This window comes from Oncorhynchus nerka, unplaced genomic scaffold (genome assembly GCF_034236695.1).
Source record: "Oncorhynchus nerka isolate Pitt River unplaced genomic scaffold, Oner_Uvic_2.0 unplaced_scaffold_5942, whole genome shotgun sequence".
NCBI classification, from domain to species: Eukaryota; Metazoa; Chordata; class Actinopteri; order Salmoniformes; family Salmonidae; genus Oncorhynchus; species Oncorhynchus nerka.
The window spans coordinates 1-10,358 of NW_027035372.1; the positions used below are offsets into that span (position 1 = coordinate 1).

At 40.7% G+C, this 10,358-nt stretch overlaps 13 non-coding genes across 13 annotated transcripts; all 13 read left to right on the forward strand.

Annotated features, from left to right (window-relative positions):
* The first annotated feature begins 237 nt into the window (after positions 1-237).
* On the forward strand, positions 238-309 carry trnat-cgu (transfer RNA threonine (anticodon CGU)). Its single transcript has one exon. It is a non-coding gene; the product is annotated as a tRNA-Thr (tRNA).
* Positions 310-1,134: 825 nt separating this feature from the next.
* Positions 1,135-1,206, forward strand: trnaa-ugc (transfer RNA alanine (anticodon UGC)). Its single transcript has one exon. It is a non-coding gene; the product is annotated as a tRNA-Ala (tRNA).
* Positions 1,207-1,656: 450 nt separating this feature from the next.
* Positions 1,657-1,728, forward strand: trnat-cgu (transfer RNA threonine (anticodon CGU)). Its single transcript has one exon. It is a non-coding gene; the product is annotated as a tRNA-Thr (tRNA).
* A 778-nt stretch (positions 1,729-2,506) lies between these two features.
* trnaa-ugc (transfer RNA alanine (anticodon UGC)) lies at positions 2,507-2,578 on the forward strand. The gene has a single exon. It is a non-coding gene; the product is annotated as a tRNA-Ala (tRNA).
* A 447-nt stretch (positions 2,579-3,025) lies between these two features.
* Positions 3,026-3,097, forward strand: trnat-cgu (transfer RNA threonine (anticodon CGU)). The gene has a single exon. It is a non-coding gene; the product is annotated as a tRNA-Thr (tRNA).
* Positions 3,098-3,875: 778 nt separating this feature from the next.
* Positions 3,876-3,947, forward strand: trnaa-ugc (transfer RNA alanine (anticodon UGC)). The gene has a single exon. It is a non-coding gene; the product is annotated as a tRNA-Ala (tRNA).
* A 449-nt stretch (positions 3,948-4,396) lies between these two features.
* On the forward strand, positions 4,397-4,468 carry trnat-cgu (transfer RNA threonine (anticodon CGU)). Its single transcript has one exon. It is a non-coding gene; the product is annotated as a tRNA-Thr (tRNA).
* Positions 4,469-6,121: 1,653 nt separating this feature from the next.
* On the forward strand, positions 6,122-6,193 carry trnat-cgu (transfer RNA threonine (anticodon CGU)). Its single transcript has one exon. It is a non-coding gene; the product is annotated as a tRNA-Thr (tRNA).
* Positions 6,194-6,997: 804 nt separating this feature from the next.
* trnaa-ugc (transfer RNA alanine (anticodon UGC)) lies at positions 6,998-7,069 on the forward strand. Its single transcript has one exon. It is a non-coding gene; the product is annotated as a tRNA-Ala (tRNA).
* A 451-nt stretch (positions 7,070-7,520) lies between these two features.
* Positions 7,521-7,592, forward strand: trnat-cgu (transfer RNA threonine (anticodon CGU)). Its single transcript has one exon. It is a non-coding gene; the product is annotated as a tRNA-Thr (tRNA).
* Positions 7,593-8,427: 835 nt separating this feature from the next.
* Positions 8,428-8,499, forward strand: trnaa-ugc (transfer RNA alanine (anticodon UGC)). Its single transcript has one exon. It is a non-coding gene; the product is annotated as a tRNA-Ala (tRNA).
* A 449-nt stretch (positions 8,500-8,948) lies between these two features.
* Positions 8,949-9,020, forward strand: trnat-cgu (transfer RNA threonine (anticodon CGU)). The gene has a single exon. It is a non-coding gene; the product is annotated as a tRNA-Thr (tRNA).
* An 800-nt stretch (positions 9,021-9,820) lies between these two features.
* On the forward strand, positions 9,821-9,892 carry trnaa-ugc (transfer RNA alanine (anticodon UGC)). The gene has a single exon. It is a non-coding gene; the product is annotated as a tRNA-Ala (tRNA).
* The last annotated feature ends 466 nt before the right edge of the window (positions 9,893-10,358 follow it).

The following is a 10,358-nucleotide window of genomic DNA, read 5'->3' on the forward strand; positions in this document are numbered from 1 at the left end:
GTTTTAAGAATTGCTGCTATCATTTCATTGTAGTTTCAATGGAGTGGTGTATATATAAAGTACAGTGTATTGATATTGCGTTTTATCTGCAAATTAAATGGGATGGAAGCTCAGAGGGGAGGGCATGCTATATATGTATGAGGTCCTTTCTCCACTGAGTTTGTGTGCCAAATTCACATTTGCACAACTACTACTTTCCAGAATGTTGATATATATATATATATTGCAGAATAGAGTGGCATGGTGGCCAAGTGGTAAGGCGTCGGTCTCGTAAACCGAAGAACATGGGTTCAAATCCCATCCGTGCCTTTATAGAAAAGGCTTCAAATTCCATGGAAATTTACATTCATTGGAGGACTTTGTAGACAAATCATGTTGTATCAATATTTGAACACAACTATTATATTAAGGGGAAGTATCTCTACGATAGAGCCACTTTACATGTTTCCTGTCCTACAGTATTCCCCAACTTGTCTTTTGAGAGTATTCACTTGTTAAATTAGCTTTTGCACAACTCCCACTTTCCACAATGTTGACATTCTAAGAATGAAATAGATGCGCAAAGCCATCTGTTTTTGTTAACTGAAGCACATGGGTTTAATCCCTGTTCGACGTTTATGGTAGATAGCTGATATTATGGAAATGTACTTTCATCACAACAGTGTAAAGAAAAGGTCAATTGTCTTGATATGGCCACTGCGACCTGTATGCTCTAGTCGGCTGGCCCATATTTGCCAGAACCACTGGCTATTTTGTTATTGATTGTTTGTTTGCCAGAACCACTGGCTATTTTGTTATTGACTGTGCGCTTGTTTGTTCCATATTGTTTTTAACTTTCTGCCAGAACCACTGGCTCCAGGTCATCTGTAAGTCTATGCTAGGTAAAAAAAGCTCCGCCTTCCATCAAGGCAATCACAGGTCATCTGGCCTAGTCCTCTCGCAGCAGTCCCTTCCAGCTGCAGTCAGAGCAGGAGATGTTCACCCCTCCGCGTCCAGACTGCAAATGAATTGCACTGTTTTGCTTTACCTTGGCCAGGTCGCAGTTGTGTATGAGAACTTGTTCTTAACTGGCTAACCTGCTATAATAAAGGAGAAATTTAAGAAAATAAGAAACAATTTTTTCTTTCCCAGAAAGGGGGTGTAGCTCAGTGGTAGAGCGCATGCTTTGCATGTATGAGGTCCTGGGTTCAATCCCCAGCTTCTCCATTTTTTTTTTGCAAAGACCCAACTTCTACTTTCCAGAATGTTGAAATTCTAAGCAGGAAACAGAGATGTGCTAAATAATTTGGTCTTTTAATCTGAAGAACATGCGTTCAATCCCTGTTAGTACATTTATAGAACAGAAGTGGCATGGTTGCCAACTTTTATGGCATCATTTTCAAAAACTGAAGTTCATGTTTTCGATCCCTGTCCGTTCCTGTTTTAAGAATTGCTGCTATCATTTCATTGTAGTTTCAATGGAGTGGTGTATATATAAAGTACAGTGTATTGATATTGCGTTTTATCTACAAATTAAATGGGATGGAAGCTCAGAGGGGAGGGCATGCTATATATGTATGAGGTCCTTTCTCCACTGAGTTTGTGTGCCAAATTCACATTTGCACAACTACTACTTTCCAGAATGTTGATATATATATATATATTGCAGAATAGAGTGGCATGGTGGCCAAGTGGTAAGGCGTCGGTCTCGTAAACCGAAGAACATGGGTTCAAATCCCATCCGTGCCTTTATAGAAAAGGCTTCAAATTCCATGGAAATTTACATTCATTGGAGGACTTTGTAGACAATTCATGTTGTATCAATATTTGAACACAACTATTATATTAAGGGGAAGTATCTCTACGATAGAGCCACTTTACATGTTTCCTGTCCTACAGTATTCCCCAACTTGTCTTTTGAGAGTATTCACTTGTTAAATTAGCTTTTGCACAACTCCCACTTTCCACAATGTTGACATTCTAAGAATTAAATAGATGCGCAAAGCCATCTGTTTTTGTTAACTGAAGCACATGGGTTTAATCCCTGTTCGACGTTTATGGTAGATAGCGGATATTATGGAAATGTACTTTCATCACAACAGTGTAAAGAAAAGGTCAATTGTCTTGATATGGCCACTGCGACCTGTATGCTCTAGTCGGCTGGCCCTTGCTACATATTCGTTGCCAGAACCACTGGCTATTTTGTTATTGACTGTGCGCTTGTTTGTTCCATGTGTAACTCGTCGCCAGAACCACTGGTTCCAGGTCATCTGTAAGTCTATGCTAGGTAAAGCTCCGCCTTATCAAGGCTATCACAGGCGGCCTAGTCCTCTCGCAGCAGTCCTTCCAGCTGCAGTCAGAGCAGGAGATGTTCACCCCTCCGCGTCCAGACTGCAAATGAATTGCACTGCTTTGCTTTACCTTGGCCAGGTCGCAGTTGTGTATGAGAACTTGTTCTTAACTGGCTAACCTGCTATAATAAAGGAGAAATTTAAGAAAATAAGAAAAAAAAATTCTTTCCCAGAAAGGGGGTGTAGCTCAGTGGTAGAGCGCATGCTTTGCATGTATGAGGTACTGGGTTCAATCCCCAGCTTCTCCATTTTTTTTTGCAAAGACCCAACTTCTACTTTCCAGAATGTTGAAATTCTAAGCAGGAAACAGAGATGTGCTAAATAATTTGGTCTTTTAATCTGAAGAACATGCGTTCAATCCCTGTTAGTACATTTATAGAACAGAAGTGGCATGGTTGCCAACTTTTATGGCATCATTTTCAAAAACTGAAATTCATGTTTTCGATCCCTGTCCGTACCTGTTTTAAGAATTGCTGCTATCATTTCATTGTAGTTTCAATGGAGTGGTGTATATATAAAGTACAGTGTATTGATATTGCGTTTTATCTACAAATTAAATGGGATGGAAGCTCAGAGGGGAGGGCATGCTATATATGTATGAGGTCCTTTCTCCACTGAGTTTGTGTGCCAAATTCACATTTGCACAACTACTACTTTCCAGAATGTTGATATATATATATATTGCAGAATAGAGTGGCATGGTGGCCAAGTGGTAAGGCGTCGGTCTCGTAAACCGAAGAACATGGGTTCAAATCCCATCCGTGCCTTTATAGAAAAGGCTTCAAATTCCATGGAAATTTACATTCATTGGAGGACTTTGTAGACAAATCATGTTGTATCAATATTTGAACACAACTATTATATTAAGGGGAAGTATCTCTACGATAGAGCCACTTTACATGTTTCCTGTCCTACAGTATTCCCCAACTTGTCTTTTGAGAGTATTCACTTGTTAAATTAGCTTTTGCACAACTCCCACTTTCCACAATGTTGACATTCTAAGAATTAAATAGATGCGCAAAGCCATCTGTTTTTGTTAACTGAAGCACATGGGTTTAATCCCTGTTCGACGTTTATGGTAGATAGCTGATATTATGGAAATGTACTTTCATCACAACAGTGTAAAGAAAAGGTCAATTGTCTTGATATGGCCACTGCGACCTGTATGCTCTAGTCGGCTGGCCCTTGCTACATATTCGTTGCCAGAACCACTGGCTATTTTGTTATTGACTGTGCGCTTGTTTGTTCCATGTGTAACTCGTCGCCAGAACCACTGGTTCCAGGTCATCTGTAAGTCTATGCTAGGTAAAGCTCCGCCTTATCAAGGCTATCACAGGCGGCCTAGTCCTCTCGCAGCAGTCCTTCCAGCTGCAGTCAGAGCAGGAGATGTTCACCCCTCCGCGTCCAGACTGCAAATGAATTGCACTGCTTTGCTTTACCTTGGCCAGGTCGCAGTTGTGTATGAGAACTTGTTCTTAACTGGCTAACCTGCTATAATAAAGGAGAAATTTAAGAAAATAAGAAACAATTTTTTCTTTCCCAGAAAGGGGTGTAGCTCAGTGGTAGAGCGCATGCTTTGCATGTATGAGGTCCTGGGTTCAATCCCCAGCTTCTCCATTTTTTTTTGCAAAGACCCAACTTCTACTTTCCAGAATGTTGAAATTCTAAGCAGGAAACAGAGATGTGCTAAATAATTTGGTCTTTTAATCTGAAGAACATGCGTTCAATCCCTGTTAGTACATTTATAGAACAGAAGTGGCATGGTTGCCAACTTTTATGGCATCATTTTCAAAAACTGAAGTTCATGTTTTCGATCCCTGTCCGTTCCTGTTTTAAGAATTGCTGCTATCATTTCATTGTAGTTTCAATGGAGTGGTGTATATATAAAGTACAGTGTATTGATATTGCGTTTTATCTACAAATTAAATGGGATGGAAGCTCAGAGGGGAGGGCATGCTATATATGTATGAGGTCCTTTCTCCACTGAGTTTGTGTGCCAAATTCACATTTGCACAACTACTACTTTCCAGAATGTTGATATATATATATATATTGCAGAATAGAGTGGCATGGTGGCCAAGTGGTAAGGCGTCGGTCTCGTAAACCGAAGAACATGGGTTCAAATCCCATCCGTGCCTTTATAGAAAAGGCTTCAAATTCCATGGAAATTTACATTCATTGGAGGACTTTGTAGACAAATCATGTTGTATCAATATTTGAACACAACTATTATATTAAGGGGAAGTATCTCTACGATAGAGCCACTTTACATGTTTCCTGTCCTACAGTATTCCCCAACTTGTCTTTTGAGAGTATTCACTTGTTAAATTAGCTTTTGCACAACTCCCACTTTCCACAATGTTGACATTCTAAGAATGAAATAGATGCGCAAAGCCATCTGTTTTTGTTAACTGAAGCACATGGGTTTAATCCCTGTTCGACGTTTATGGTAGATAGCTGATATTATGGAAATGTACTTTCATCACAACAGTGTAAAGAAAAGGTCAATTGTCTTGATATGGCCACTGCGACCTGTATGCTCTAGTGGCTGGTGCTGCTACATATTCGTTGCCAGAACCACTGGCTATTTTGTTATTGACTGTGCGCTTGTTTGTTCCATGTGTAACTCGTCGCCAGAACCACTGGCTCCAGGTCATCTGTAAGTCTATGCTAGGTAAAGCTCCGCCTTATCAAGGCAATCACAGGCGGCCTAGTCCTCTCGCAGCAGTCCCTTCCAGCTGCAGTCAGAGCAGGAGATGCCCATCTGTAAATAGCCCACCCAATCTACCTACCTCATCGCCATATTGTTTTTATTTACTTTCTGCACTTTTGCACACCAGGATTTCTACTTGCACATCATCATCTGCTCATCTATCACTCCAGTGTTCATTTGCTAAATTGTGACTACTTCGGTACTATGGCATATTTATTGCCTTTTAAAAAAAATCCCTTCTATTTTGTTATTGACTGTGCGCTAGTTTGTTCCATGTGTAACTCGTCGCCAGAACCACTGGTTCCAGGTCATCTGTAAGTCTATGCTAGGTAAAGCTCCGCCTTATCAAGGCAATCACAGGCGGCCTAGTCCTCTCGCAGCAGTCCTTCCAGCTGCAGTCAGAGCAGGAGATGTTCACCCCTCCGCGTCCAGACTGCAAATGAATTGCACTGTTTTGCTTTACCTTGGCCAGGTCGCAGTTGTGTATGAGAACTTGTTCTTAACTGGCTAACCTGCTATAATAAAGGAGAAATTTAAGAAAATAAGAAACAATTTCTTCTTTCCCAGAAAGGGGGTGTAGCTCATGCTTTGCATGTATGAGGTCCTGGGTTCAATCCCCAGCTTCTCCAGGTTTTTTTGCAAAGACCCAACTTCTACTTTCCAGAATGTTGAAATTCTAAGCAGGAAACAGAGATGTGCTAAATAATTTGGTCTTTTAATCTGAAGAACATGCGTTCAATCCCTGTTAGTACATTTATAGAACAGAAGTGGCATGGTTGCCAACTTTTATGGCATCATTTTCAAAAACTGAAGTTCATGTTTTCGATCCCTGTCCGTTCCTGTTTTAAGAATTGCTGCTATCATTTCATTGTAGTTTCAATGGAGTGGTGTATATATAAAGTACAGTGTATTGATATTGCGTTTTATCTACAAATTAAATGGGATGGAAGCTCAGAGGGGAGGGCATGCTATATATGTATGAGGTCCTTTCTCTACTGAGTTTGTGTGCCAAATTCACATTTGCACAACTACTACTTTCCAGAATGTTGATATATATATATATATTGCAGAATAGAGTGGCATGGTGGCCAAGTGGTAAGGCGTCGGTCTCGTAAACCGAAGAACATGGGTTCAAATCCCATCCGTGCCTTTATAGAAAAGGCTTCAAATTCCATGGAAATTTACATTCATTGGAGGACTTTGTAGACAAATCATGTTGTATCAATATTTGAACACAACTATTATATTAAGGGGAAGTATCTCTACGATAGAGCCACTTTACATGTTTCCTGTCCTACAGTATTCCCCAACTTGTCTTTTGAGAGTATTCACTTGTTAAATTAGCTTTTGCACAACTCCCACTTTCCACAATGTTGACATTCTAAGAATGAAATAGATGCGCAAAGCCATCTGTTTTTGTTAACTGAAGCACATGGGTTTAATCCCTGTTCGACGTTTATGGTAGATAGCTGATATTATGGAAATGTACTTTCATCACAACAGTGTAAAGAAAAGGTCAATTGTCTTGATATGGCCACTGACCTGTATGACCTGTATGCTCTAGTCGGCTGGCCCTCGCCAGAACCACTGGCTCCAGGTCATATTCGTTGCCAGAACCACTGGCTATTTTGTTATTGACTGTGCGCTTGTTTGTTCCATGTGTAACTCGTCGCCAGAACCACTGGCTCCAGGTCATCTGTAAGTCTATGCTAGGTAAAGCTCCGCCTTATCAAGGCAATCACAGGCGGCCTAGTCCTCTCGCAGCAGTCCCTTCCAGCTGCAGTCAGAGCAGGAGATGTTCACCCCTCCGCGTCCAGACTGCAAATGAATTGCACTGTTTTGCTTTACCTTGGCCAGGTCGCAGTTGTGTATGAGAACTTGTTCTTAACTGGCTAACCTGCTATAATAAAGGAGAAATTTAAGAAAATAAGAAACAATTTTTCTTTCCCAGAAAGGGGGTGTAGCTCAGTGGTAGAGCGCATGCTTTGCATGTATGAGGTCCTGGGTTCAATCCCCAGCTTCTCCATTTTTTTTTGCAAAGACCCAACTTCTACTTTCCAGAATGTTGAAATTCTAAGCAGGAAACAGAGATGTGCTAAATAATTTGGTCTTTTAATCTGAAGAACATGCGTTCAATCCCTGTTAGTACATTTATAGAACAGAAGTGGCATGGTTGCCAACTTTTATGGCATCATTTTCAAAAACTGAAGTTCATGTTTTCGATCCCTGTCCGTTCCTGTTTTAAGAATTGCTGCTATCATTTCATTGTAGTTTCAATGGAGTGGTGTATATATAAAGTACAGTGTATTGATATTGCGTTTTATCTGCAAATTAAATGGGATGGAAGCTCAGAGGGAGGAGGGCATGCTATATATGTATGAGGTCCTTTCTCCACTGAGTTTGTGTGCCAAATTCACATTTGCACAACTACTACTTTCCAGAATGTTGATATATATATATATATTGCAGAATAGAGTGGCATGGTGGCCAAGTGGTAAGGCGTCGGTCTCGTAAACCGAAGAACATGGGTTCAAATCCCATCCGTGCCTTTATAGAAAAGGCTTCAAATTCCATGGAAATTTACATTCATTGGAGGACTTTGTAGACAAATCATGTTGTATCAATATTTGAACACAACTATTATATTAAGGGGAAGTATCTCTACGATAGAGCCACTTTACATGTTTCCTGTCCTACAGTATTCCCCAACTTGTCTTTTGAGAGTATTCACTTGTTAAATTAGCTTTTGCACAACTCCCACTTTCCACAATGTTGACATTCTAAGAATGAAATAGATGCGCAAAGCCATCTGTTTTTGTTAACTGAAGCACATGGGTTTAATCCCTGTTCGACGTTATGGTAGATAGCTGATATTATGGAAATGTACTTTCATCACAACAGTGTAAAGAAAAGGTCAATTGTCTTGATATGGCCACTGACCTGTATGACCTGTATGCTCTAGTCGGCTGGTTCCATGTGTAACTCGTCGCCAGAACCACTGGCTCCAGGTCATCTGTAATATTCGCCTTATTGCCAGAACCACTGGCTATTTTGTTATTGACTGCACTTTTGCGCTTGTTTGTTCCATCCAGTGTAACTCGTCGCCAGAACCACTGGCTCCAGGTCATCTGTAAGTCTATGCTAGGTAAAGCTCCGCCTTATCAAGGCAATCACAGGCGGCCTAGTCCTCTCGCAGCAGTCCTTCCAGCTGCAGTCAGAGCAGGAGATGTTCACCCCTCCGCGTCCAGACTGCAAATGAATTGCACTGCTTTGCTTTACCTTGGCCAGGTCGCAGTTGTGTATGAGAACTTGTTCTTAACTGGCTAACCTGCTATAATAAAGGAGAAATTTAAGAAAATAAGAAACAATTTTTCTTTCCCAGAAGGGGGTGTAGCTCAGTGGTAGAGCGCATGCTTTGCATGTATGAGGTCCTGGGTTCAATCCCCAGCTTCTCCAGGTTTTTTTGCAAAGACCCAACTTCTACTTTCCAGAATGTTGAAATTCTAAGCAGGAAACAGAGATGTGCTAAATAATTTGGTATTTTAATCTGAAGAACATGCGTTCAATCCCTGTTAGTACATTTATAGAACAGAAGTGGCATGGTTGCCAACTTTTATGGCATCATTTTCAAAAACTGAAGTTCATGTTTTCGATCCCTGTCCGTTCCTGTTTTAAGAATTGCTGCTATCATTTCATTGTAGTTTCAATGGAGTGGTGTATATATAAAGTACAGTGTATTGATATTGCGTTTTATCTGCAAATTAAATGGGATGGAAGCTCAGAGGGGAGGGCATGCTATATATGTATGAGGTCCTTTCTCCACTGAGTTTGTGTGCCAAATTCACATTTGCACAACTACTACTTTCCAGAATGTTGATATATATATATATATTGCAGAATAGAGTGGCATGGTGGCCAAGTGGTAAGGCGTCGGTCTCGTAAACCGAAGAACATGGGTTCAAATCCCATCCGTGCCTTTATAGAAAAGGCTTCAAATTCCATGGAAATTTACATTCATTGGAGGACTTTGTAGACAAATCATGTTGTATCAATATTTGAACACAACTATTATATTAAGGGGAAGTATCTCTACGATAGAGCCACTTTACATGTTTCCTGTCCTACAGTATTCCCCAACTTGTCTTTTGAGAGTATTCACTTGTTAAATTAGCTTTTGCACAACTCCCACTTTCCACAATGTTGACATTCTAAGAATGAAATAGATGCGCAAAGCCATCTGTTTTTGTTAACTGAAGCACATGGGTTTAATCCCTGTTCGACGTTTATGGTAGATAGCTGATATTATGGAAATGTACTTTCATCACAACAGTGTAAAGAAAAGGTCAATTGTCTTGATATGGCCACTGCGACCTGTATGCTCTAGTCGGCTGGCCCTCGCTACATATTCGTCGCCAGAACCACTGCCAGAACCACTGGCTATTTTGTTATTGACTGTGCGCTTGTTTGTTCCATGTGTAACTACCTCGCCAGAACCACTGGCTCCAGGTCATCTGTAAGTCTATGCTAGGTAAAGCTCCCTTCCGCCTTATCAAGGCAATCACAGGCGGCCCAGGTCATCTCTCGCAGCAGTCCCTTCCAGCTGCAGTCAGAGCAGGAGATGTTCACCCCTCCGCGTCCAGACTGCAAATGAATTGCACTGTTTTGCTTTACCTTGGCCAGGTCGCAGTTGTGTATGAGAACTTGTTCTTAACTGGCTAACCTGCTATAATAAAGGAGAAATTTAAGAAAATAAGAAACAATTTTTTCTTTCCCAGAAAGGGGTGTAGCTCAGTGGTAGAGCGCATGCTTTGCATGTATGAGGTCCTGGGTTCAATCCCCAGCTTCTCCATTTTTTTTTGCAAAGACCCAACTTCTACTTTCCAGAATGTTGAAATTCTAAGCAGGAAACAGAGATGTGCTAAATAATTTGGTATTTTAATCTGAAGAACATGCGTTCAATCCCTGTTAGTACATTTATAGAACAGAAGTGGCATGGTTGCCAACTTTTATGGCATCATTTTCAAAAACTGAAGTTCATGTTTTCGATCCCTGTCCGTTCCTGTTTTAAGAATTGCTGCTATCATTTCATTGTAGTTTCAATGGAGTGGTGTATATATAAAGTACAGTGTATTGATATTGCGTTTTATCTGCAAATTAAATGGGATGGAAGCTCAGAGGGGAGGGCATGCTATATATGTATGAGGTCCTTTCTCACTGAGTTTGTGTGCCAAATTCACATTTGCACAACTACTACTTTCCAGAATGTTGATATATATATATATATTGCAGAATAGAGTGGCATGGTGGCCAAGTGG